Source organism: Triturus cristatus, chromosome 12 (genome assembly GCF_964204655.1).
Source record: "Triturus cristatus chromosome 12, aTriCri1.1, whole genome shotgun sequence".
Lineage (NCBI taxonomy): Eukaryota > Metazoa > Chordata > Amphibia > Caudata > Salamandridae > Triturus > Triturus cristatus.
In genome coordinates, this window is record NC_140595.1 from 663,241,515 (window position 1) to 663,267,460 (window position 25,946).

The 25,946-nt window shown below is 43.4% G+C and overlaps 17 non-coding genes across 17 annotated transcripts; 10 read left to right on the forward strand and 7 right to left on the reverse strand.

The window, feature by feature from the left end:
• Window positions 1–4,326: 4,326 nt before the first annotated feature.
• Window positions 4,327–4,398, forward strand: TRNAT-UGU (transfer RNA threonine (anticodon UGU)). The gene has a single exon. It is a non-coding gene; the product is annotated as a tRNA-Thr (tRNA).
• Window positions 4,399–5,561: 1,163 nt separating this feature from the next.
• On the reverse strand, window positions 5,562–5,656 carry TRNAI-UAU (transfer RNA isoleucine (anticodon UAU)). Its single transcript has 2 exons — window positions 5,619–5,656; window positions 5,562–5,597 (listed from the first exon to the last, which is right to left on the reverse strand). It is a non-coding gene; the product is annotated as a tRNA-Ile (tRNA).
• A 413-nt stretch (window positions 5,657–6,069) lies between these two features.
• On the forward strand, window positions 6,070–6,151 carry TRNAS-GCU (transfer RNA serine (anticodon GCU)). Its single transcript has one exon. It is a non-coding gene; the product is annotated as a tRNA-Ser (tRNA).
• A 1,822-nt stretch (window positions 6,152–7,973) lies between these two features.
• On the reverse strand, window positions 7,974–8,068 carry TRNAI-UAU (transfer RNA isoleucine (anticodon UAU)). The gene is made up of 2 exons: window positions 8,031–8,068; window positions 7,974–8,009 (listed from the first exon to the last, which is right to left on the reverse strand). It is a non-coding gene; the product is annotated as a tRNA-Ile (tRNA).
• Window positions 8,069–9,152: 1,084 nt separating this feature from the next.
• On the forward strand, window positions 9,153–9,224 carry TRNAT-UGU (transfer RNA threonine (anticodon UGU)). Its single transcript has one exon. It is a non-coding gene; the product is annotated as a tRNA-Thr (tRNA).
• Window positions 9,225–10,386: 1,162 nt separating this feature from the next.
• On the reverse strand, window positions 10,387–10,481 carry TRNAI-UAU (transfer RNA isoleucine (anticodon UAU)). The gene is made up of 2 exons: window positions 10,444–10,481; window positions 10,387–10,422 (listed from the first exon to the last, which is right to left on the reverse strand). It is a non-coding gene; the product is annotated as a tRNA-Ile (tRNA).
• Window positions 10,482–11,565: 1,084 nt separating this feature from the next.
• Window positions 11,566–11,637, forward strand: TRNAT-UGU (transfer RNA threonine (anticodon UGU)). Its single transcript has one exon. It is a non-coding gene; the product is annotated as a tRNA-Thr (tRNA).
• A 2,335-nt stretch (window positions 11,638–13,972) lies between these two features.
• Window positions 13,973–14,044, forward strand: TRNAT-UGU (transfer RNA threonine (anticodon UGU)). Its single transcript has one exon. It is a non-coding gene; the product is annotated as a tRNA-Thr (tRNA).
• A 1,158-nt stretch (window positions 14,045–15,202) lies between these two features.
• Window positions 15,203–15,297, reverse strand: TRNAI-UAU (transfer RNA isoleucine (anticodon UAU)). The gene is made up of 2 exons: window positions 15,260–15,297; window positions 15,203–15,238 (listed from the first exon to the last, which is right to left on the reverse strand). It is a non-coding gene; the product is annotated as a tRNA-Ile (tRNA).
• Window positions 15,298–15,710: 413 nt separating this feature from the next.
• On the forward strand, window positions 15,711–15,792 carry TRNAS-GCU (transfer RNA serine (anticodon GCU)). The gene has a single exon. It is a non-coding gene; the product is annotated as a tRNA-Ser (tRNA).
• A 589-nt stretch (window positions 15,793–16,381) lies between these two features.
• TRNAT-UGU (transfer RNA threonine (anticodon UGU)) lies at window positions 16,382–16,453 on the forward strand. The gene has a single exon. It is a non-coding gene; the product is annotated as a tRNA-Thr (tRNA).
• A 1,304-nt stretch (window positions 16,454–17,757) lies between these two features.
• On the reverse strand, window positions 17,758–17,852 carry TRNAI-UAU (transfer RNA isoleucine (anticodon UAU)). The gene is made up of 2 exons: window positions 17,815–17,852; window positions 17,758–17,793 (listed from the first exon to the last, which is right to left on the reverse strand). It is a non-coding gene; the product is annotated as a tRNA-Ile (tRNA).
• Window positions 17,853–18,265: 413 nt separating this feature from the next.
• TRNAS-GCU (transfer RNA serine (anticodon GCU)) lies at window positions 18,266–18,347 on the forward strand. Its single transcript has one exon. It is a non-coding gene; the product is annotated as a tRNA-Ser (tRNA).
• A 589-nt stretch (window positions 18,348–18,936) lies between these two features.
• Window positions 18,937–19,008, forward strand: TRNAT-UGU (transfer RNA threonine (anticodon UGU)). The gene has a single exon. It is a non-coding gene; the product is annotated as a tRNA-Thr (tRNA).
• A 1,162-nt stretch (window positions 19,009–20,170) lies between these two features.
• Window positions 20,171–20,265, reverse strand: TRNAI-UAU (transfer RNA isoleucine (anticodon UAU)). Its single transcript has 2 exons — window positions 20,228–20,265; window positions 20,171–20,206 (listed from the first exon to the last, which is right to left on the reverse strand). It is a non-coding gene; the product is annotated as a tRNA-Ile (tRNA).
• Window positions 20,266–20,678: 413 nt separating this feature from the next.
• TRNAS-GCU (transfer RNA serine (anticodon GCU)) lies at window positions 20,679–20,760 on the forward strand. Its single transcript has one exon. It is a non-coding gene; the product is annotated as a tRNA-Ser (tRNA).
• A 1,821-nt stretch (window positions 20,761–22,581) lies between these two features.
• TRNAI-UAU (transfer RNA isoleucine (anticodon UAU)) lies at window positions 22,582–22,676 on the reverse strand. Its single transcript has 2 exons — window positions 22,639–22,676; window positions 22,582–22,617 (listed from the first exon to the last, which is right to left on the reverse strand). It is a non-coding gene; the product is annotated as a tRNA-Ile (tRNA).
• Between the last annotated feature and the right edge of the window lie 3,270 nt (window positions 22,677–25,946).

A 25,946-nucleotide genomic window follows, 5' to 3' on the forward strand; every position in this document is an offset into this window, starting at 1 on the left:
CCTGAGCCATGGGTCCCGTGTAAAGAAGCTTCACCCAGCCAATAAATCCTTCCCCAAAGCCAAATTTAGCCAAGACAGCCCAGAGGAATGGCCACTCGATGGTGTCAAAAGCCATCGTGGCATCCAAAGAAACCAGCACGGCCGGTTCGGAGAGGAGCTCCGCCCTGGCAAGGGCGCCGTGAAGACGCCGCAAATTAAGAGCGGTGTTGCGATGCGGGATGAAGCCGCATTGGTCCGGATGAATAAGATCGCACACGACGCTCAACAAACGAGTGGCAAGGACTTTCGCCAGGATCTTAGGCTCTGCATTTAGCAGTGAAATAGGCCGGTAAGAAGTACAGCGGTCTCGCGGCTTGCCCTCCTTGGGGATCACGACTATCGTGGCCAAACGCTGGTCGGCCGGAAGGGAACCCGCCGCAAGAGACTCACGGAACATGCGACTGAGGAAGGGCGCAAGCTTATCAGGGCGCAATTTATATAGCTCAATGGGCAGACCGTTGGGACCCATAGCCTTGCCCGAGCGAAGGGAGCGGATCGCGGTCGCTATTTCATCCGCCGACAAGGGGGCGTCCAGCCGCTCACGGTCCTCAACGGACAGGCCGGGCAAGGCAATATCCCTCAGTAGAAGGCGAGAGTCGTCCTCATCCCTGTCAGTCACTGGGGAGTACACAGCCCGGAGGTGGTCGGCGAAACATTCCACAATCTCATCCGGCTCAGTCACACACACACCATCCGCAGCACGCAACTCCGGGACCACACGATTCACTCTCTCCTTCCTGTCCAGCCACGCGATCAACTTTCCCGCCTTGTCCCCGGCGTCGTACAGTCGACCCTGCTGCTCCCTATACATAGTTTTGGCCGCGTCAGTGACCAGGGACCTATATTCAAACTGTTTCAGGCTGAGGGCATGGAGCCCGTCCGGAGTGACACTCGCCTCCAAGGCCGACTCCAGCCCCGAGATGTCAGTCTCCAGCCTCACCACTGCCTCACTCTTGACCTTCTTAGCCACCACTATCTGGGAGAGGGCGTGTCCGCGGATCACGGTTTTAAAGGCTTCCCACAGGGACATTGCAGACGACACCGACCCCTCGTTATCAAGGAAGTATTGGTCCATAGCCTTAACCAGGCTGTCACGAGTCGTAGGGTCTCGCAGGTACCATGGGTTAATGGGAGCGATCCGCCCTGCAGACCGCGACCCGGTGTCAAAAAGAAGCCACAGCGGAGAATGGTCGGAGATACCCCGCGCCAGGTGCCTGACCTCTCGAATCCGACCAGTCTGCGCCGCGGGCATAAGGAAGTAATCTAACCTAGAGAGACTCCCATGCGCCCCCGAGTGAAAGGTGAACTGACATTGGGTCGGATGCATTAATCTCCAACTATCCACCAGGCCGAAGGTCTCCAACATCCCACCCAGCCATGCCTGGGCAGCGGGGAGGGTCCTTGGTGGGTGACGATCCAGTTCACCCGAAACCACAGAATTAAAGTCCCCGCCCATGAGCAGGAGGCTGTCCGGAAGGTCAAGCAGCATTCGACCCAAGTCAGTGAAGGTGGAGTTCTGGAGGCCCGGGGGGACGTAGACTGAAACCAGGGTAAGGGGCTGCCCCTCCCACCTCCCAATCAAACACACATAGCGCCCTCTGTCATCCGAGACTATCTTAGTGATCTCCACCGGAAGTGAGGTCCGCAGGAGAATGCCCACCCCCCTGGAACCAGTTGTGAAACCAGAATGGGCCACGAGGCGGTATCCCCCCTGTTCATTGCATGACAAACATTGCCAACCAGATGCGTCTCCTGGAGAAACACCACATCAGGAGTCAAACGACGCAAATATTGCAGTACTACACCCCGCTTGATACGGTCCCCCAACCCATTGACGTTCCATGACATAAGCCTCAACCCGTCCCCCCCCATCCCCCCCAATAGATCAAGGGTCCCCCAGCCCGCAGCACAGTTCCCAGATGTGGACAAAAATCAATACCTCGCCCTATAAACAAAAAACACACAGCAAAACAACCCCTCCTCCCCCCCAACCCCACCCCAAGTCCAACTCCCCCCACCCTGCACCCCTGCGGGCCAAAAAACCCCCCCAACTTGCAGTGTGCCTGTCGCCCCACTAACCCCATTCTACGAAAAGACCCCAGAGGAGGTAAGGAACCCGTCCCCGCCCGCCCCCCTCACTGGTCCTGGTGAAACACAATATACAAAAGAAATCAGACCCAACTGTACAGTGCAAAACGACAAAATCAAGGACCAAAAGTCATTCTAAAGGGGACCCGTCACCAGCGGTGCCCGCAGAGGGTCCGGGAAGGCCACCTCCGTCCGGCAGCGAGTCCAGCCAGTCACTTGCGGCCACAGGAGAGTCAAAAAAGACTGTCCGATCCCCATGTTCCACTCGGAGTTTTGCAGGGTAGAGCATCGAATACTTTAGGCCCAGCTCGCGGAGACGACGCTTCACCCCTTGGAATCCCATCCGCTGTTTCTGGACCAGTTGCGTGAAGTCCGGATAAAAATTGATGGTCGAGTTCTCGTGACGAACCGGGCCGTGGGTCCGTGAGGCCTGCAGAATAGCGTCGCGGTCCCTGTAGTGGAACAGTTTGGCCACGATAGGCCTCGGGGGGGCCCCCGGCCGTGGCCGACCGCCCGGAACTCGATGGGCCCGCTCCACGGCAAAGAACTTACTTAGGCCAGCCGGGGACAACTGTTTCAGGATAAGTTCCTCGACCACGAGGTCAACCGGGCGGCTGTCGGAGGACTCCGGTACACCTATGACGCGGATGTTGTTGCGTCGGGCCCGTCCCTCGAAGTCCTCAAGCCGCCGGGCCATATGATCGTTGACCACCCTGATGTCTCCAAGCGCGGCCCGCAGATCCGACACCTCCGCACCGAGGGTGGAGGTCCGTGTATCGAGAGCCTGGACCCTCTCGTTAGTTTTGGAGAGGTCGGCCCGGATCAGGGTGACATCAATCGCGACAGTGTCGATCTTACAGGCCAGGGCCTCGTATTGCGTCGCGATGGTTTCCCTGATGCCATCAATGGCGCCCATAATGTCCTGCAGGGAAAGTTCCGTAGAGACGGTCGTGCCCCCCCCGCAGTATCCGAGGGGAGGCCAGCAGCGCCAGGGGACCCCCTGCCCTGGGTGTAGCGGTCCATGTTATTGCTCTGGACCGCTCCCCCGCGGAGGGAAGCCTTGGTCTTGCGCCCCTCGGGACCCCCTTTGCCCCCCATGTGAACACGGTCACTCAAGGGGACCTCCAATCAAGAGGTGTAAGGGCACCAGCCAGAAGACCACAAAATGTCGGTATAGGGGGTCCGAGGCGATAGGCACTCTAGTGGCAGGTGGAGGAAAACCTCGTGCAGAGGCCCAGGAAGCACCTCGCCACCCCGAGCGCACCCGCCCGCTGGTCTCCTGAAGTCCAAAACCGAAACCGAAAGTGGTGGATCGGCAACTGGCACCGCGCTGAAGCCGCTGTTGTTCAATTGCAGCCCGGCCCCACGGGTCACCTTCACCTCGGTCACCTCCGTCGGGTGGGTCCCAAAAGTTCCGACGACGACAACTCAGGATTCCCCGGTCCAATTTGATTTTTGAAAAGAGATATATGCTCAGCTGGTCTTCATCTCCCAGATTCCATAAACCACGTCAGGATATTCTCAGGATAAATTCCGAGGAGCAGAAAGGGTCCGGGGAGCCCTGTGCTCACGCGACCATCTTGGATGCGCGCTAGGCTCCTCCCCTAACAAACAGCCATCAGAGTCTCTTTTGATGGCCAGCATTTCTTGTAGTATAATTACACTCTCTTTCAAGACAGAGCCAGGATCCGCTAGATGGGATCATCTGACTGTTCCATTTTAACAAATATGTCAAATAAAGTGAAGTATTTTGTGCGTAATAGAAATTAGATCTTTCATGGAGTTTCCAGAGGATTGCCTTTCACTCACTCCTGGCTTATTAACCAGTTTGGATAAATAGATTGATAAGAAAGCAGCTCTTACTCCTAAAGTTTAGGCCGTCTCAAATGAATGACTGTTAACATATGTCTGCCCCACAGAGACAGATCACTTCTAATAAGTGGGTTCTCTATATGTCACTGATTGCAGACATACTAACTAGAGCTATCGGTATGGTCTTGAATGTGAAAACTCTTATTTTCTCATATAAAAATGTAGTTTTTCATACTTCCAAGAAAAGTGCCTTAAGCATGGTCTTCAATGTGTGCGCGCACGTGGACATTCATATGCAACTACGTTTCCATACAGAGTCTCAAAATCATAGATATATTCATACCTCAGTAAGAATACATGTTGCAATTTACATCCTGCGTGCAGACTGGCCTTGTAGCTCAGTGGCAGAGCACTGGTCTTGTAAACCAGGGGTCATGAGTTCAAGCCTCATCAGGGCCTTTTAACATGAGTCTTTCTGTATGTTGTTTTCAAGTCATTCTTCCCTGGAGTCACACCTTGCTTTAGGATTGCTTATTGCCAAGCTTCCCTTTCCTGCTTTCATATTATCAAGAAAATATCATGAAGATCATTGAATTATAAATTATTGCCTCACCCCTTCCGATCGCCTGACAAACGCCATTCTCACCCTGCCGGGCAAGCCCTGCCGGGCAAAGCCAAATAAGCCATGCATATTTACAGTTCCTTTGAAAGGCAGAGCGAGGACTAGGACCTCTGTTCCGACTGAATCTGCATCCACAGAAAGGATGTTATAAGGCCCTACAAATTTCACCAAGGAGATGTGAAATTCTTCCCCCATAAAATACTTTTTTTCCCAGATACCCCGGCTCTTAGGCAAATGAGGTTACTCCTCAAAACCCCACCCCCACTCACCATAAATATCCTTCTCTCCTGCTGTCCATTCAAATGATACAAGGTATCTTGTACATAGAGAGAAAGGGAGAATAGGCAGACTTGCTTCAAAGATTTGGTGACCTTGGATGGGTGGGTTGAATGAAGAAGTGAACCTGGTTTCTGGGAAAGGAGTATCGAGATGAAGATGAGGAAAAGTGAACATGGACCACATTCATAGGTTAGAGAAATACATTTAATAGGTTGAATGGTTTTGAAAAGTGAACTTCGAGCAGTAATTGTTGTTTTTTAAATTGCAAATAAATTAAAAATGAATGTGGGATTGGAGGCACACTCTGAGCAGAAAAGCACCATAAGCTGCTATGGTGCAACTCAAGATGGTGAATAGAACCTTTAATATGATGATGCTCTTCTTTTGCTAGTTTTTTCGAGTCACCTTTTATTGTAAGTAGCTGATACAGCATTTTTTGCAGCTCTTCAGTTTATGGTTATCATGTGAGAACACTGTTTTCATCATATTTATTATTCTACAAATGTATTTTTAAATGCACTGATGTGGTGTTTGCATGAAATGCAAGATGGCACATCATGGAATGTTTAAACTGAGCATCGCGTAGGATATGTGATATTTGGCACCCAGAGGAGTAGGACACGTAGATCCTATAAGAAGTAAAGACTCTCTAGCAAGGGCCGTCCATACTCTGAGTTTAAACTTTACTTTTTGTGAAATGGTTTATGAAAAACAACACGGCTGCTCCAGGTGAGGCTCGAACTCACAACCTCGGCATGGCTCAGTGCAAGTACTGCTGTATAAGTACCGCACGCTAACCAATTGCGCCACTGGAGCTCTCTCTTTTCACATCTCCCTAGGTGAGCCATCTACAGCTGACCAAGTAGATGACAGACACTGCTCCATCATTCACTGTGCAAGATCGACTCACATGCTAGCATGTTATCATGACTATTAAAAATACAGTCCAAACGGAATAGATTCTATAATTGTCCTATAACATATGCTCTGTGTATTCAAAACCCCATAGAATTATATCTTGACAGTTCTGACAAAGTCTAGGGGAATCTTATGAATATTTGTAATTAGCACATAGTAAGAATTTCCCAAAAATGAAATGTAGGTCCCTAATTGGGGGAAGACGTGGAATGTGAGATCTTGCCTCAGCTGTTTTTTTTCTTTTTTAGGTACAGTATATTGACACTTCAGTACCTTTTGTGAAGCAAGGTTTCAGATGGGGCTGTAGGGCAGACGAGGTGGCCGAGTGGTTAAGGCGATGGACTGCTAATCCATTGTGCTCTGCACGCGTGGGTTCGAATCCCACCTTTGTCGGAAAGCCATCAGAGTCTCTTTAGATGGCCAGCATTTCTTGTAGTATAATTACACTCTCTTTCAAGACAGAGCCAGGATCCGCTAGATGGGATCATCTGACTGTTCCATTTTAACAAATATGTCAAATAAAGTGAAGTATTTTGTGCGTAATAGAAATTAGATCTTTCATGGAGTTTCCAGAGGATTGCCTTTCACTCACTCCTGGCTTATTAACCAGTTTGGATAAATAGATTGATAAGAAAGCAGCTCTTACTCCTAAAGTTTAGGCCGTCTCAAATGAATGACTGTTAACATATGTCTGCCCCACAGAGACAGATCACTTCTAATAAGTGGGTTCTCTATATGTCACTGATTGCAGACATACTAACTAGAGCTATCGGTATGGTCTTGAATGTGAAAACTCTTATTTTCTCATATAAAAATGTAGTTTTTCATACTTCCAAGAAAAGTGCCTTAAGCATGGTCTTCAATGTGTGCGCGCACGTGGACATTCATATGCAACTACGTTTCCATACAGAGTCTCAAAATCATAGATATATTCATACCTCAGTAAGAATACATGTTGCAATTTACATCCTGCGTGCAGACTGGCCTCGTAGCTCAGTGGCAGAGCACTGGTCTTGTAAACCAGGGGTCATGAGTTCAAGCCTCATCAGGGCCTTTTTACATGAGTCTTTCTGTATGTTGTTTTAAAGTCATTCTTCCCTGGAGTCACACCTTGCTTTAGGATTGCTTATTGCCAAGCTTCCCTTTCCTGCTTTCATATTATCAAGAAAATATCATGAAGATCATTGAATTATAAATTATTGCCTCACCCCTTCCGATCGCCTGACGAACGCCTGACAAACGCCATTCTCACCCTGCCGGGCAAAGCCAAATAAGCCATGCATATTTACAGTTCCTTTGAAAGGCAGAGCGAGGACTAGGACCTCTGTTCCGACTGAATCTGCATCCACAGAAAGGATGTTATAAGGCCCTACAAATTTCACCAAGGAGATGTGAAATTCTTCCCCCATAAAATACTTTTTTTCCCAGATACCCCGGCTCTTAGGCAAATGAGGTTACTCCTCAAAACCCCTCCCCCACTCACCATAAATATCCTTCTCTCCTGCTGTCCATTCAAATGATACAAGGTATCTTGTACATAGAGAGAAAGGGAGAATAGGCAGACTTGTGCTTCAAAGATTTGGTGACCTTGGATGGGTGGGTTGAATGAAGAAGTGAACCTGGTTTCTGGGAAAGGAGTATCGAGATGAAGATGAGGAAAAGTGAACATGGACCACATTCATAGGTTAAAGAAATACATTTAATAGGTTGAATGGTTTTGAAAAGTGAACTTCGAGCAGTAATTGTTGTTTTTAAATTGCAAATAAATTAAAAATGAATGTGGGATTGGAGGCACACTCTGAGCAGAAAAGCACCATGAGCTGCTATGGTGCAACTCAAGATGGTGAATAGAACCTTTAATATGATGATGCTCTTCTTTTGCTAGTTTTTTCGAGTCACCTTTTATTGTAAGTAGCTGATACAGCATTTTTTGCAGCTCTTCAGTTTATGGTTATCATGTGAGAACACTGTTTTCATCATATTTATTATTCTACAAATGTATTTTTAAATGCACTGATGTGGTGTTTGCATGAAATGCAAGATGGCACATCATGGAATGTTTACACTGAGCATCGCGTAGGATATGTGATATTTGGCACCCAGAGGAGTAGGACACGTAGATCCTATAAGAAGTAAAGACTCTCTAGCAAGGGCCGTCCATACTCTGAGTTTAAACTTTACTTTTTGTGAAATGGTTCATGAAAAACAACACGGCTGCTCCAGATGAGGCTTGAACTCACAACCTCGGCATGGCTCAGTGCAAGTACTGCTGTATAAGTACCGCGCGCTAACCGATTGCGCCACTGGAGCTCTCTCTTTTCACATCTCCCCAGGTGAGCCATCTACAGCTGACCAAGTAGATGACAGACACTGCTCCATCATTCACTGTGCAAGATCGACTCACATGCTAGCATGTTATCATGACTATTAAAAATACAGTCCAAACGGAATAGATTCTATAATTGTCCTATAACATATGCTCTGTCTATTCAAAACCCCATAGAATTATATCTTGACAGTTCTGACAAAGTCTAGGGGAATCTTATGAATATTTGTAATTAGCACATAGTAAGAATTTCCCAAAAATGAAATGTAGGTCCCTAATTGGGGGAAGACGTGGAATGTGAGATCTTGCCTCAGCTGTTTTTTTTCTTTTTTAGGTACAGTATATTGACACTTCAGTACCTTTTGTGAAGCAAGGTTTCAGTTGGGGCTGTAGGGCAGACGAGGTGGCCGAGTGGTTAAGGCGATGGACAGCTAATCCATTGTGCTCTGCACGCGTGGGTTCGAATCCCACCTTCGTCGGAAAGCCATCAGAGTCTCTTTTGATGGCCAGCATTTCTTGTAGTATAATTACACTCTCTTTCAAGACAGAGCCAGGATCCGCTAGATGGGATCATCTGACTGTTCCATTTTAACAAATATGTCAAATAAAGTGAAGTATTTTGTGCGTAATAGAAATTAGATCTTTCATGGAGTCTCCAGAGGATTGCCTTTCACTCACTCCTGGCTTATTAACCAGTTTGGATAAATAGATTGATAAGAAAGCAGCTCTTACTCCTAAAGTTTAGGCCGTCTCAAATGAATGACTGTTAACATATGTCTGCCCCACAGATACAGATCACTTCTAATAAGTGGGTTCTCTATATGTCACTGATTGCAGACATACTAACTAGAGCTATCGGTATGGTCTTGAATGTGAAAACTCTTATTTTCTCATATGAAAATGTAGTTTTTCATACTTCCAAGAAAAGTGCCTTAAGCATGGTCTTCAATGTGTGCGAGCACGTGGACATTCATATGCAACTACGTTTCCATACAGAGTCTCAAAATCATAGATATATTCATACCTCAGTAAGAATACATGTTGCAATTTACATTCTGCGTGCAGACAGGCCTTGTAGCTCAGTGGCAGAGCACTGGTCTTGTAAACCAGGGGTCATGAGTTCAAGCCTCATCAGGGCCTTTTTACATGAGTCTTTCTGTATGTTGTTTTCAAGTCATTCTTCTCTGCAGTCACACCTTGCTTTAGGATTGCTTATTGCCAAGCTTCCCTTTCCTGCTCTCATATTATCAAGAAAATATCATGAAGATCATTGAATTATAAATTATTGCCTCACCCCTTCCGATCGCCTGACGAACGCCTGACAAACGCCATTCTCACCCTGCCGGGCAAAGCCAAATAAGCCATGCATATTTACAGTTCCTTTGAAAGGCAGAGCGAGGACTAGGACCTCTGTTCCGACTGAATCTGAATCCACAGAAAGGATGTTATAAGGCCCTACAAATTTCACCAGGGAGATGTGAAATTCTTCCCCCATAAAATACTTTTTTTCCCAGATACCCCGGCTCTTAGGCAAATGAGGTTACTCCTCAAAACCCCACCCCCACTCACCATAAATATCCTTCTCTCCTGCTGTCCATTCAAATGATACAAGGTATCTTGTACATAGAGAGAAAGGGAGAATAGGCAGACTTGTGCTTCAAAGATTTGGTGACCTTGGATGGGTGGGTTGAATGAAGAAGTGAACCTGGTTTCTGGGAAAGGAGTATCGAGATGAAGATGAGGAAAAGTGAACATGGACCACATTCATAGGTTAGAGAAATACATTTAATAGGTTGAATGGTTTTGAAAAGTGAACTTCGAGCAGTAATTGTTGTTTTTTAAATTGCAAATAAATTAAAAATGAATGTGGGATTGGAGGCACACTCTGAGCAGAAAAGCACCATAAGCTGCTATGGTGCAACTCAAGATGGTGAATAGAACCTTTAATATGATGATGCTCTTCTTTTGCTAGTTTTTTCGAGTCACCTTTTATTGTAAGTAGCTGATACAGCATTTTTTGCAGCTCTTCAGTTTATGGTTATCATGTGAGAACACTGTTTTCATCATATTTATTATTCTACAAATGTATTTTTAAATGCACTGATGTGGTGTTTGCATGAAATGCAAGATGGCACATCATGGAATGTTTAAACTGAGCATCGCGTAGGATATGTGATATTTGGCACCCAGAGGAGTAGGACACGTAGATCCTATAAGAAGTAAAGACTCTCTAGCAAGGGCCGTCCATACTCTGAGTTTAAACTTTACTTTTTGTGAAATGGTTTATGAAAAACAACACGGCTGCTCCAGGTGAGGCTCGAACTCACAACCTCGGCATGGCTCAGTGCAAGTACTGCTGTATAAGTACCGCGCGCTAACCGATTGCGCCACTGGAGCTCTCTCTTTTCACATCTCCCCAGGTGAGCCATCTACAGCTGACCAAGTAGATGACAGACACTGCTCCATCATTCACTGTGCAAGATCGACTCACATGCTAGCATGTTATCATGACTATTAAAAATACAGTCCAAACGGAATAGATTCTATAATTGTCCTATAACATATGCTCTGTCTATTCAAAACCCCATAGAATTATATCTTGACAGTTCTGACAAAGTCTAGGGGAATCTTATGAATATTTGTAATTAGCACATAGTAAGAATTTCCCAAAAATGAAATGTAGGTCCCTAATTGGGGGAAGACGTGGAATGTGAGATCTTGCCTCAGCTGTTTTTTTTCTTTTTTAGGTACAGTATATTGACACTTCAGTACCTTTTGTGAAGCAAGGTTTCAGATGGGGCTGTAGGGCAGACGAGGTGGCCGAGTGGATAAGGCAATGGACTGCTAATCCATTGTGCTCTGCACGCGTGGGTTCGAATCCCACCTTCGTCAGAAAGCCATCAGAGTCTCTTTTGATGGCCAGCATTTCTTGTAGTATAATTACACTCTCTTTCAAGACAGAGCCAGGATCCGCTAGATGGGATCATCTGACTGTTCCATTTGAACAAATATGTCAAATAAAGTGAAGTATTTTGTGCGTAATAGAAATTAGATCTTTCATGGAGTTTCCAGAGGATTGCCTTTCACTCACTCCTGGCTTATTAACCAGTTTGGATAAATAGATTGATAAGAAAGCAGCTCTTACTCCTAAAGTTTAGGCCGTCTCAAATGAATGACTGTTAAAATATGTCTGCCCCACAGAGACAGATCACTTCTAATAAGTGGGTTCTCTATATGTCACTGATTGCAGACATACTAACTAGAGCTATCAGTATGGTCTTGAATGTGAAAACTCTTATTTTCTCATATGAAAATGTAGTTTTTCATACTTCCAAGAAAAGTGCCTTAAGCATGGTCTTCAATGTGTGCGCGCACGTGGACATTCATATGCAACTACGTTTCCATACAGAGTCTCAAAATCATAGATATATTCATACCTCAGTAAGAATACATGTTGCAATTTACATCCTGCGTGCAGACTGGCCTTGTAGCTCAGTGGCAGAGCACTGGTCTTGTAAACCAGGGGTCATGAGTTCAAGCCTCATCAGGGCCTTTTTACGAGTCTTTCTGTATGTTGTTTTCAAGTCATTCTTCCCTGGAGTCACACCTTGCTTTAGGATTGCTTATTGCCAAGCTTCCCTTTCCTGCTTTCATATTATCAAGAAAATATCATGAAGATCATTGAATTATAAATTATTGCCTCACCCCTTCCGATCGCCTGACGAACGCCTGACAAACGCCATTCTCACCCTGCCGGGCAAAGCCAAATAAGCCATGCATATTTACAGTTCCTTTGAAAGGCAGAGCGAGGACTAGGACCTCTGTTCCGACTGAATCTGCATCCACAGAAAGGATGTTATAAGGCCCTACAAATTTCACCAAGGAGATGTGAAATTCTTCCCCCATAAAATACTTTTTTTCCCAGATACCCCGGCTCTTAGGCAAATGAGGTTACTCCTCAAAACCCCACCCCCACTCACCATAAATATCCTTCTCTCCTGCTGTCCATTCAAATGATACAAGGTATCTTGTACATAGAGAGAAAGGGAGAATAGGCAGACTTGCTTCAAAGATTTGGTGACCTTGGATGGGTGGGTTGAATGAAGAAGTGAACCTGGTTTCTGGGAAAGGAGTATCGAGATGAAGATGAGGAAAAGTGAACATGGACCACATTCATAGGTTAGAGAAATACATTTAATAGGTTGAATGGTTTTGAAAGTGAACTTCGAGCAGTAATTGTTGTTTTTTAAATTGCAAAGAAATTAAAAATGAATGTGGGATTGGAGGCACACTCTGAGCAGAAAAGCACCATAAGCTGCTATGGTGCAACTCAAGATGGTGAATAGAACCTTTAATATGATGATGCTCTTCTTTTGCTAGTTTTTTCGAGTCACCTTTTATTGTAAGTAGCTGATACAGCATTTTTTGCAGCTCTTCAGTTTATGGTTATCATGTGAGAACACTGTTTTCATCATTTTTATTATTCTACAAATGTATTTTTAAATGCACTGATGTGGTGTTTGCATGAAATGCAAGATGGCACATCATGGAATGTTTAAACTGAGCATCGCGTAGGACATGTGATATTTGGCACCCAGAGGAGTAGGACACGTAGATCCTATAAGAAGTAAAGACTCTCTAGCAAGGGCCGTCCATACTCTGAGTTTAAACATTACTTTTTGTGAAATGGTTTATGAAAAACAACACGGCTGCTCCAGGTGAGGCTCGAACTCACAACCTCGGCATGGCTCAGTGCAAGTACTGCTGTATAAGTACCGCGCGCTAACGATTGCGCCACTGGAGCTCTCTCTTTTCACATCTCCCCAGGTGAGCCATCTACAGCTGACCAAGTAGATGACAGACACTGCTCCATCATTCACTGTGCAAGATCGACTCACATGCTAGCATGTTATCATGACTATTAAAAATACAGTCCAAACGGAATAGATTCTATAATTGTCCTATAACATATGCTCTGTCTATTCAAAACCCCATAGAATTATATCTTGACAGTTCTGACAAAGTCTAGGGGAATCTTATGAATATTTGTAATTAGCACATAGTAAGAATTTCCCAAAAATGAAATGTAGGTCCCTAATTGGGGGAAGACGTGGAATGTGAGATCTTGCCTCAGCTGTTTTTTTTCTTTTTTAGGTACAGTATATTGACACTTCAGTACCTTTTGTGAAGCAAGGTTTCAGTTGGGGCTGTAGGGCAGACGAGGTGGCCGAGTGGTTAAGGCGATGGACAGCTAATCCATTGTGCTCTGCACGCGTGGGTTCGAATCCCACCTTCGTCGGAAAGCCATCAGAGTCTCTTTTGATGGCCAGCATTTCTTGTAGTATAATTACACTCTCTTTCAAGACAGAGCCAGGATCCGCTAGATGGGATCATCTGACTGTTCCATTTTAACAAATATGTCAAATAAAGTGAAGTATTTTGTGCGTAATAGAAATTAGATCTTTCATGGAGTCTCCAGAGGATTGCCTTTCACTCACTCCTGGCTTATTAACCAGTTTGGATAAATAGATTGATAAGAAAGCAGCTCTTACTCCTAAAGTTTAGGCCGTCTCAAATGAATGACTGTTAACATATGTCTGCCCCACAGATACAGATCACTTCTAATAAGTGGGTTCTCTATATGTCACTGATTGCAGACATACTAACTAGAGCTATCGGTATGGACTTGAATGTGAAAACTCTTATTTTCTCATATGAAAATGTAGTTTTTCATACTTCCAAGAAAAGTGCCTTAAGCATGGTCTTCAATGTGTGCGCGCACGTGGACATTCATATGCAACTACGTTTCCATACAGAGTCTCAAAATCATAGATATATTCATACCTCAGTAAGAATACATGTTGCAATTTACATCCTGCGTGCAGACTGGCCTTGTAGCTCAGTGGCAGAGCACTGGTCTTGTAAACCAGGGGTCATGAGTTCAAGCCTCATCAGGGCCTTTTTACGAGTCTTTCTGTATGTTGTTTTCAAGTCATTCTTCCCTGGAGTCACACCTTGCTTTAGGATTGCTTATTGCCAAGCTTCCCTTTCCTGCTTTCATATTATCAAGAAAATATCATGAAGATCATTGAATTATAAATTATTGCCTCACCCCTTCCGATCGCCTGACGAACGCCTGACAAACGCCATTCTCACCCTGCCGGGCAAAGCCAAATAAGCCATGCATATTTACAGTTCCTTTGAAAGGCAGAGCGAGGACTAGGACCTCTGTTCCGACTGAATCTGCATCCACAGAAAGGATGTTATAAGGCCCTACAAATTTCACCAAGGAGATGTGAAATTCTTCCCCCATAAAATACTTTTTTTCCCAGATACCCCGGCTCTTAGGCAAATGAGGTTACTCCTCAAAACCCCACCCCCACTCACCATAAATATCCTTCTCTCCTGCTGTCCATTCAAATGATACAAGGTATCTTGTACATAGAGAGAAAGGGAGAATAGGCAGACTTGCTTCAAAGATTTGGTGACCTTGGATGGGTGGGTTGAATGAAGAAGTGAACCTGGTTTCTGGGAAAGGAGTATCGAGATGAAGATGAGGAAAAGTGAACATGGACCACATTCATAGGTTAGAGAAATACATTTAATAGGTTGAATGGTTTTGAAAAGTGAACTTCGAGCAGTAATTGTTGTTTTTTAAATTGCAAAGAAATTAAAAATGAATGTGGGATTGGAGGCACACTCTGAGCAGAAAAGCACCATAAGCTGCTATGGTGCAACTCAAGATGGTGAATAGAACCTTTAATATGATGATGCTCTTCTTTTGCTAGTTTTTTCGAGTCACCTTTTATTGTAAGTAGCTGATACAGCATTTTTTGCAGCTCTTCAGTTTATGGTTATCATGTGAGAACACTGTTTTCATCATTTTTATTATTCTACAAATGTATTTTTAAATGCACTGATGTGGTGTTTGCATGAAATGCAAGATGGCACATCATGGAATGTTTAAACTGAGCATCGCGTAGGACATGTGATATTTGGCACCCAGAGGAGTAGGACACGTAGATCCTATAAGAAGTAAAGACTCTCTAGCAAGGGCCGTCCATACTCTGAGTTTAAACTTTACTTTTTGTGAAATGGTTTATGAAAAACAACACGGCTGCTCCAGGTGAGGCTCGAACTCACAACCTCGGCATGGCTCAGTGCAAGTACTGCTGTATAAGTACCGCGCGCTAACCGATTGCGCCACTGGAGCTCTCTCTTTTCACATCTCCCCAGGTGAGCCATCTACAGCTGACCAAGTAGATGACAGACACTGCTCCATCATTCACTGTGCAAGATCGACTCACATGTTAGCATGTTATCATGACTATTAAAAATACAGTCCAAACGGAATAGATTCTATAATTGTCCTATAACATATGCTCTGTCTATTCAAAACCCCATAGAATTATATCTTGACAGTTCTGACAAAGTCTAGGGGAATCTTATGAATATTTGTAATTAGCACATAGTAAGAATTTCCCAAAAATGAAATGTAGGTCCCTAATTGGGGGAAGACGTGGAATGTGAGATCTTGCCTCAGCTGTTTTTTTTCTTTTTTAGGTACAGTATATTGACACTTCAGTACCTTTTGTGAAGCAAGGTTTCAGATGGGGCTGTAGGGCAGACGAGGTGGCCGAGTGGTTAAGGCGATGGACTGCTAATCCATTGTGCTCTGCACGCGTGGGTTCGAATCCCACCTTCGTCGGAAAGCCATCAGAGTCTCTTTTGATGGCCAGCATTTCTTGTAGTATAATTACACTCTCTTTCAAGACAGAGCCAGGATCCGCTAGATGGGATCATCTGACTGTTCCATTTTAACAAATATGTCAAATAAAGTGAAGTATTTTGTGCGTAATAGAAATTAGATCTTTCATGGAGTTTCCAGAGGATTGCCTTTCACTCACTCCTGGCTTATTAACCAGTTTGGATAAATAGATTGAAAAGAAAGCAGCTCTTACTCCTAAAGTTTAGGCCGTCTCAAATGAATGACTGTTAACATATGTCTGCCCCACAGAGACAGATCACTTCTAATAAGTGGGTTCTCTATATGTCACTGATTGCAGACATACTAACTAGAGCTATCAGTATGGTCTTGAATGTGAAAACTCTTATTTTCTCATATGAAAATGTAGTTTTTCATACTTCCAAGAAAAGTGCCTTAAGCATGGTCTTCAATGTGTGCGCGCACGTGGACATTCATACGCAACTACGTTTCCATACAGAGTCTCAAAATCATAGATATATTCATACCTCAGTAAGAATACATGTTGCAATTTACATCCTGCGTGCAGACTGGCCTTGTAGCTCAGTGGCAGAGCACTGGTCTTGTAAACCAGGGGTCATGAGTTCAAGCCTCATCAGGGCCTTTTTACATGAGTCTTTCTGTATGTTGTTTTCAAGTCATTCTTCCCTGGAGTCACACCTTGCTTTAGGATTGCTTATTGCCAAGCTTCCCTTTCCTCCTTTCATATTATCAAGAAAATATCATGAAGATCATTGAATTATAAATTATTGCCTCACCCCTTCCGATCGCCTGACGAACGCCTGACAAACGCCATTCTCACCCTGCCGGGCAAAGCCAAATAAGCCATGCATATTTACAGTTCCTTTGAAAGGCAGAGCGAGGACTAGGACCTCTGTTCCGACTGAATCTGAATCCACAGAAAGGATGTTATAAGGCCCTACAAATTTCACCAAGGAGATGTGAAATTCTTCCCCCATAAAATACTTTTTTTCCCAGATACCCCGGCTCTTAGGCAAATGAGGTTACTCCTCAAAACCCCACCCCCACTCACCATAAATATCCTTCTCTCCTGCTGTCCATTCAAATGATACAAGGTATCTTGTACATAGAGAGAAAGGGAGAATAGGCAGACTTGTGCTTCAAAGATTTGGTGACCTTGGATGGGTGGGTTGAATGAAGAAGTGAACCTGGTTTCTGGGAAAGGAGTATCGAGATGAAGATGAGGAAAAGTGAACATGGACCACATTCATAGGTTAGAGAAATACATTTAATAGGTTGAATGGTTTTGAAAAGTGACCTTCGAGCAGTAATTGTTGTTTTTTAAATTGCAAATAAATTAAAAATGAATGTGGGATTGGAGGCACACTCTGAGCAGAAAAGCACCATAAGCTGCTATGGTGCAACTCAAGATGGTGAATAGAACCTTTAATATGATGATGCTCTTCTTTTGCTAGTTTTTTCGAGTCACCTTTTATTGTAAGTAGCTGATACAGCATTTTTTGCAGCTCTTCAGTTTATGGTTATCATGTGAGAACACTGTTTTCATCATATTTATTATTCTACAAATGTATTTTTAACCCCTTCCATGCTCATGACGGAACGGTTCCGTCATGAGCGTCGGTTGAGCTGTGCTCATGACGGAACCGTTCCGTCATGAGCCCGCCCGCGCAAGAAACGGTCAGCACCGCGGCGGAATTCGCGCCGCATGGAAGGGGTTAAATGCACTGATGTGGTGTTTGCATGAAATGCAAGATGGCACATCATGGAATGTTTAAACTGAGCATTGCGTATTATATGTAATATTTGGCACCCAGAGGAGTAGGACACGTAGATCCTATAAGAAGTAAAGACTCTCTAGCAAGGGCCGTCCATACTCTGAGTTTAAACTTTACTTTTTGTGAAATGGTTTATGAAAAACAACACGGCTGCTCCAGGTGAGGCTCGAACTCACAACCTCGGCATGGCTCAGTGCAAGTACTGCTGTATAAGTACCGTGCGCTAACCGATTGCGCCACTGGAGCTCTCTCTTTTCACATCTCCCAAGGTGAGCCATCTACAGCTGACCAAGTAGATGACAGACACTGCTCCATCATTCACTGTGCAAGATCGACTCACATGCTAGCATGTTATCATGACTATTAAAAATACAGTCCAAACGGAATAGATTCTATAATTGTCCTATAACATATGCTCTGTCTATTCAAAACCCCATAGAATTATATCTTGACAGTTCTGACAAAGTCTAGGGGAATCTTATGAATATTTGTAATTAGCACATAGTAAGAATTTCCCAAAAATGAAATGTAGGTCCCTAATTGGGGGAAGACGTGGAATGTGAGATCTTGCCTCAGCTGTTTTTTTTCTTTTTTAGGTACAGTATATTGACACTTCAGTACCTTTTGTGAAGCAAGGTTTCAGATGGGGCTGTAGGGCAGACGAGGTGGCCGAGTGGTTAAGGCGATGGACTGCTAATCCATTGTGCTCTGCACGCGTGGGTTCGAATCCCACCTTCGTCGGAAAGCCATCAGAGTCTCTTTTGATGGCCAGCATTTCTTGTAGTATAATTACACTCTCTTTCAAGACAGAGCCAGGATCCGCTAGATGGGATCATCTGACTGTTCCATTTTAACAAATATGTCAAATAAAGTGAAGTATTTTGTGCGTAATAGAAATTAGATCTTTCATGGAGTTTCCAGAGGATTGCCTTTCACTCACTCCTGGCTTATTAACCAGTTTGGATAAATAGATTGATAAGAAAGCAGCTCTTACTCCTAAAGTTTAGGCCGTCTCAAATGAATGACTGTTAACATATGTCTGCCCCACAGAGACAGATCACTTCTAATAAGTGGGTTCTCTATATGTCACTGATTGCAGACATACTAACTAGAGCTATCAGTATGGTCTTGAATGTGAAAACTCTTATTTTCTCATATGAAAATGTAGTTTTTCATACTTCCAAGAAAAGTGCCTTAAGCATGGTCTTCAATGTGTGCGCGCACGTGGACATTCATATGCAACTACGTTTCCATACAGAGTCTCAAAATCATAGATATATTCATACCTCAGTAAGAATACATGTTGCAATTTACATCCTGCGTGCAGACTGGCCTTGTAGCTCAGTGGCAGAGCACTGGTCTTGTAAACCAGGGGTCATGAGTTCAAGCCTCATCAGGGCCTTTTTACATGAGTCTTTCTGTATGTTGTTTTCAAGTCATTCTTCCCTGGAGTCACACCTTGCTTTAGGATTGCTTATTGCCAAGCTTCCCTTTCCTGCTTTCATATTATCAAGAAAATATCATGAAGATCATTGAATTATAAATTATTGCCTCACCCCTTCCGATCGCCTGACGAACGCCTGACAAACGCCATTCTCACCCTGCCGGGCAAAGCCAAATAAGCCATGCATATTTACAGTTCCTTTGAAAGGCAGAGCGAGGACTAGGACCTCTGTTCCGACTGAATCTGCATCCACAGAAAGGATGTTATAAGGCCCTTCAAATTTCACCAAGGAGATGTGAAATTCTTCCCCCATAAAATACTTTTTTTCCCAGATACCCCGGCTCTTAGGCAAATGAGGTTACTCCTCAAAACCCCACCCCCACTCACCATAAATATCCTTCTCTCCTGCTGTCCATTCAAATGATACAAGGTATCTTGTACATAGAGAGAAAGGGAGAATAGGCAGACTTGTGCTTCAAAGATTTGGTGACCTTGGATGGGTGGGTTGAATGAAGAAGTGAACCTGGTTTCTGGGAAAGGAGTATCGAGATGAAGATGAGGAAAAGTGAACATGGACCACATTCATAGGTTAGAGAAATACATTTAATAGGTTGAATGGTTTTGAAAAGTGAACTTCGAGCAGTAATTGTTGTTTTTTAAATTGCAAATAAATTAAAAATGAATGTGGGATTGGAGGCACACTCTGAGCAGAAAAGCACCATAAGCTGCTATGGTGCAACTCAAGATGGTGAATAGAACCTTTAATATGATGATGCTCTTCTTTTGCTAGTTTTTTCGAGTCACCTTTTATTGTAAGTAGCTGATACAGCATTTTTTGCAGCTCTTCAGTTTATGGTTATCATGTGAGAACACTGTTTTCATCATATTTATTATTCTACAAATGTATTTTTAAATGCACTGATGTGGTGTTTGCATGAAATGCAAGATGGCACATCATGGAATGTTTAAACTGAGCATCGCGTAGGATATGTGATATTTGGCACCCAGAGGAGTAGGACACGTAGATCCTATAAGAAGTAAAGACTCTCTAGCAAGGGCCGTCCATACTCTGAGTTTAAACTTTACTTTTTGTGAAATGGTTTATGAAAAACAACACGGCTGCTCCAGGTGAGGCTCGAACTCACAACCTCGGCATGGCTCAGTGCAAGTACTGCTGTATAAGTACCGCGCGCTAACCGATTGCGCCACTGGAGCTCTCTCTTTTCACATCTCCCCAGGTGAGACATCTACAGCTGACCAAGTAGATGACAGACACTGCTCCATCATTCACTGTGCAAGATCGACTCACATGCTAGCATGTTATCATGACTATTAAAAATACAGTCCAAACGGAATAGATTCTATAATTGTCCTATAACATATGCTCTGTCTATTCAAAACCCCATAGAATTATATCTTGACAGTTCTGACAAAGTCTAGGGGAATCTTATGAATATTTGTAATTAGCACATAGTAAGAATTTCCCAAAAATGAAATGTAGGTCCCTAATTGGGGGAAGACCTGGAATGTGAGATCTTGCCTCAGCTGTTTTTTTTCTTTTTTAGGCACAGTATATTGACACTTCAGTACCTTTTGTGAAGCAAGGTTTCAGATGGGGCTGTAGGGCAGACGAGGTGGCCGAGTGGTTAAGGCGATGGACTGCTAATCCATTGTGCTCTGCACGCGTGGGTTCGAATCCCACCTTCGTCGGAAAGCCATCAGAGTCTCTTTTGATGGCCAGCATTTCTTGTAGTATAATTACACTCTCTTTCAAGACAGAGCCAGGATCCGCTAGATGGGATCATCTGACTGTTCCATTTTAACAAATATGTCAAATAAAGTGAAGTATTTTGTGCGTAATAGAAATTAGATCTTTCATGGAGTTTCCAGAGGATTGCCTTTCACTCACTCCTGGCTTATTAACCAGTTTGGATAAATAGATTGATACGAAAGCAGCTCTTACTCCTAAAGTTTAGGCCGTCTCAAATGAATGACTGTTAACATATGTCTGCCCCACAGATACAGATCACTTCTAATAAGTGGGTTCTCTATATGTCACTGATTGCAGACATACTAACTAGAGCTATCGGTATGGTCTTGAATGTGAAAACTCTTATTTTCTCATATGAAAATGTAGTTTTTCATACTTCCAAGAAAAGTGCCTTAAGCATGGTCTTCAATGTGTGCGCGCACGTGGACATTCATATGCAACTACGTTTCCATACAGAGTCTCAAAATCATAGATATATTCATACCTCAGTAAGAATACATGTTGCAATTTACATCCTGCGAGCAGACAGGCCTTGTAGCTCAGTGGCAGAGCACTGGTCTTGTAAACCAGGGATCATGAGTTCAAGCCTCATCAGGGCCTTTTTACATGAGTCTTTCTGTATGTTGTTTTCAAGTCATTCTTCCCTGCAGTCACACCTTGCTTTAGGATTGCTTATTGCCAAGCTTCCCTTTCCTGCTCTCATATTATCAAGAAAATATCATGAAGATCATTGAATTATAAATTATTGCCTCACCCCTTCCGATCGCCTGACGAACGCCTGACAAACGCCATTCTCACCCTGCCGGGCAAAGCCAAATAAGCCATGCATATTTACAGTTCCTTTGAAAGGCAGAGCGAGGACTAGGACCTCTGTTCCGACTGAATCTGCATCCACAGAAAGGATGTTATAAGGCCCTACAAATTTCACCAAGGAGATGTGAAATTCTTCCCCCATAAAATACTTTTTTTCCCAGATACCCCGGCTCTTAGGCAAATGAGGTTACTCCTCAAAACCCCACCCCCACTCACCATAAATATCCTTCTCTCCTGCTGTCCATTCAAATGATACAAGGTATCTTGTACATAGAGAGAAAGGGAGAATAGGCAGACTTGCTTCAAAGATTTGGTGACCTTGGATGGGTGGGTTGAATGAAGAAGTGAACCTGGTTTCTGGGAAAGGAGTATCGAGATGAAGATGAGGAAAAGTGAACATGGACCACATTCATAGGTTAGAGAAATACATTTAATAGGTTGAATGGTTTTGAAAAGTGAACTTCGAGCAGTAATTGTTGTTTTTTAAATTGCAAATAAATTAAAAATGAATGTGGGATTGGAGGCACACTCTGAGCAGAAAAGCACCATAAGCTGCTATGGTGCAACTCAAGATGGTGAATAGAACCTTTAATATGATGATGCTCTTCTTTTGCTAGTTTTTTCGAGTCACCTTTTATTGTAAGTAGCTGATACAGCATTTTTTGCAGCTCTTCAGTTTATGGTTATCATGTGAGAACACTGTTTTCATCATATTTATTATTCTACAAATGTATTTTTAAATGCACTGATGTGGTGTTTGCATGAAATGCAAGATGGCACATCATGGAATGTTTAAACTGAGCATCGCGTAGGATATGTGATATTTGGCACCCAGAGGAGTAGGACACGTAGATCCTATAAGAAGTAAAGACTCTCTAGCAAGGGCCGTCCATACTCTGAGTTTAAACTTTACTTTTTGTGAAATGGTTTATGAAAAACAACACGGCTGCTCCAGGTGAGGCTCGAACTCACAACCTCGGCATGGCTCAGTGCAAGTACTGCTGTATAAGTACCGCACGCTAACCGATTGCGCCACTGGAGCTCTCTCTTTTCACATCTCCCTAGGTGAGCCATCTACAGCTGACCAAGTAGATGACAGACACTGCTCCATCATTCACTGTGCAAGATCGACTCACATGCTAGCATGTTATCATGACTATTAAAAATACAGTCCAAACGGAATAGATTCTATAATTGTCCTATAACATATGCTCTGTCTATTCAAAACCCCATAGAATTATATCTTGACAGTTCTGACAAAGTCTAGGGGAATCTTATGAATATTTGTAATTAGCACATAGTAAGAATTTCCCAAAAATGAAATGTAGGTCCCTAATTGGGGGAAGACGTGGAATGTGAGATCTTGCCTCAGCTGTTTTTTTTCTTTTTTAGGTACAGTATATTGACACTTCAGTACCTTTTGTGAAGCAAGGTTTCAGATGGGGCTGTAGGGCAGACAAGGTGGCCGAGTGGTTAAGGCGATGGACTGCTAATCCATTGTGCTCTGCACGCGTGGGTTCGAATCCCACCTTCGTCGGAAAGCCATCAGAGTCTCTTTAGATGGCCAGCATTTCTTGTAGTATAATTACACTCTCTTTCAAGACAGAGCCAGGATCCGCTAGATGGGATCATCTGACTGTTCCATTTTAACAAATATGTCAAATAAAGTGAAGTATTTTGTGCGTAATAGAAATTAGATCTTTCATGGAGTTTCCAGAGGATTGCCTTTCACTCACTCCTGGCTTATTAACCAGTTTGGATAAATAGATTGATAAGAAAGCAGCTCTTACTCCTAAAGTTTAGGCCGTCTCAAATGAATGACTGTTAACATATGTCTGCCCCACAGAGACAGATCACTTCTAATAAGTGGGTTCTCTATATGTTACTGATTGCAGACATACTAACTAGAGCTATCGGTATGGTCTTGAATGTGAAAACTCTTATTTTCTCATATAAAAATGTAGTTTTTCATACTTCCAAGAAAAGTGCCTTAAGCATGGTCTTCAATGTGTGCGCGCACGTGGACATTCATATGCAACTACGTTTCCATACAGAGTCTCAAAATCATAGATATATTCATACCTCAGTAAGTATACATGTTGCAATTTACATCCTGCGTGCAGACTGGCCTCGTAGCTCAGTGGCAGAGCACTGGTCTTGTAAACCAGGGGTCATGAGTTCAAGCCTCATCAGGGCCTTTTTACATGAGTCTTTCTGTATGTTGTTTTCAAGTCATTCTTCCCTGGAGTCACACCTTGCTTTAGGATTGCTTATTGCCAAGCTTCCCTTTCCTGCTTTCATATTATCAAGAAAATATCATGAAGATCATTGAATTATAAATTATTGCCTCACCCCTTCCGATCACCTGACAAACGCCATTCTCACCCTGCCGGGCAAAGCCAAATAAGCCATGCATATTTACAGTTCCTTTGAAAGGCAGAGCGAGGACTAGGACCTCTGTTCCGACTGAATCTGCATCCACAGAAAGGATGTTATAAGGCCCTACAAATTTCACCAAGGAGATGTGAAATTCTTCCCCCATAAAATACTTTTTTTCCCAGATACCCCGGCTCTTAGGCAAATGAGGTTACTCCTCAAAACCCCTCCCCCACTCACCATAAATATCCTTCTCTCCTGCTGTCCATTCAAATGATACAAGGTATCTTGTACATAGAGAGAAAGGGAGAATAGGCAGACTTGTGCTTCAAAGATTTGGTGACCTTGGATGGGTGGGTTGAATGAAGAAGTGAACCTGGTTTCTGGGAAAGGAGTATCGAGATGAAGATGAGGAAAAGTGAACATGGACCACATTCATAGGTTAAAGAAATACATTTAATAGGTTGAATGGTTTTGAAAAGTGAACTTCGAGCAGTAATTGTTGTTTTTTAAATTGCAAATAAATTAAAAATGAATGTGGGATTGGAGGCACACTCTGAGCAGAAAAGCACCATAAGCTGCTATGGTGCAACTCAAGATGGTGAATAGAACCTTTAATATGATGATGCTCTTCTTTTGCTAGTTTTTTCGAGTCACCTTTTATTGTAAGTAGCTGATACAGCATTTTTTGCAGCTCTTCAGTTTATGGTTATCATCTGAGAACACTGTTTTCATCATATTTATTATTCTACAAATGTATTTTTAAATGCACTGATGTGGGGTTTGCATGAAATGTAAGATGGCACATCATGGAATGTTTACACTGAGCATCGCGTAGGATATGTGATATTTGGCACCCAGAGGAGTAGGACACGTAGATCCTATAAGAAGTAAAGACTCTCTAGCAAGGGCCGTCCATACTCTGAGTTTAAACTTTACTTTTTGTGAAATGGTTTATGAAAAACAACACGGCTGCTCCAGGTGAGGCTTGAACTCACAACCTCGGCATGGCTCAGTGCTAGTACTGCTGAATAAGTACCGCGCGCTAACCGATTGCGCCACTGGAGCTCTCTCTTTTCACATCTCCCCAGGTGAGCCATCTACAGCTGACCAAGTAGATGACAGACACTGCTCCATCATTCACTGTGCAAGATCGACTCACATGCTAGCATGTTATCATGACTATTAAAAATACAGTCCAAACGGAATAGATTCTATAATTGTCCTATAACATATGCTCTGTCTATTCAAAACCCCATAGAATTATATCTTGACAGTTCTGACAAAGTCTAGGGGAATCTTATGAATATTTGTAATTAGCACATAGTAAGAATTTCCCAAAAATGAAATGTAGGTCCCTAATTGGGGGAAGACGTGGAATGTGAGATCTTGCCTCAGCTGTTTTTTTTCTTTTTTAGGTACAGTATATTGACACTTCAGTACCTTTTGTGAAGCAAGGTTTCATTTGGGGCTGTAGGGCAGACGAGGTGGCCGAGTGGTTAAGGCGATGGACAGCTAATCCATTGTGCTCTGCACGCGTGGGTTCGAATCCCACCTTCGTCGGAAAGCCATCAGAGTCTCTTTTGATGGCCAGCATTTCTTGTAGTATAATTACACTCTCTTTCAAGACAGAGCCAGGATCCGCTAGATGGGATCATCTGACTATTCCATTTTAACAAATATGTCAAATAAAGTGAAGTATTTTGTGCGTAATAGAAATTAGATCTTTCATGGAGTCTCCAGAGGATTGCCTTTCACTCACTCCTGGCTTATTAACCAGTTTGGATAAATAGATTGATAAGAAAGCAGCTCTTACTCCTAAAGTTTAGGCCGTCTCAAATGAATGACTGTTAACATATGTCTGCCCCACAGATACAGATCACTTCTAATAAGTGGGTTCTCTATATGTCACTGATTGCAGACATACTAACTAGAG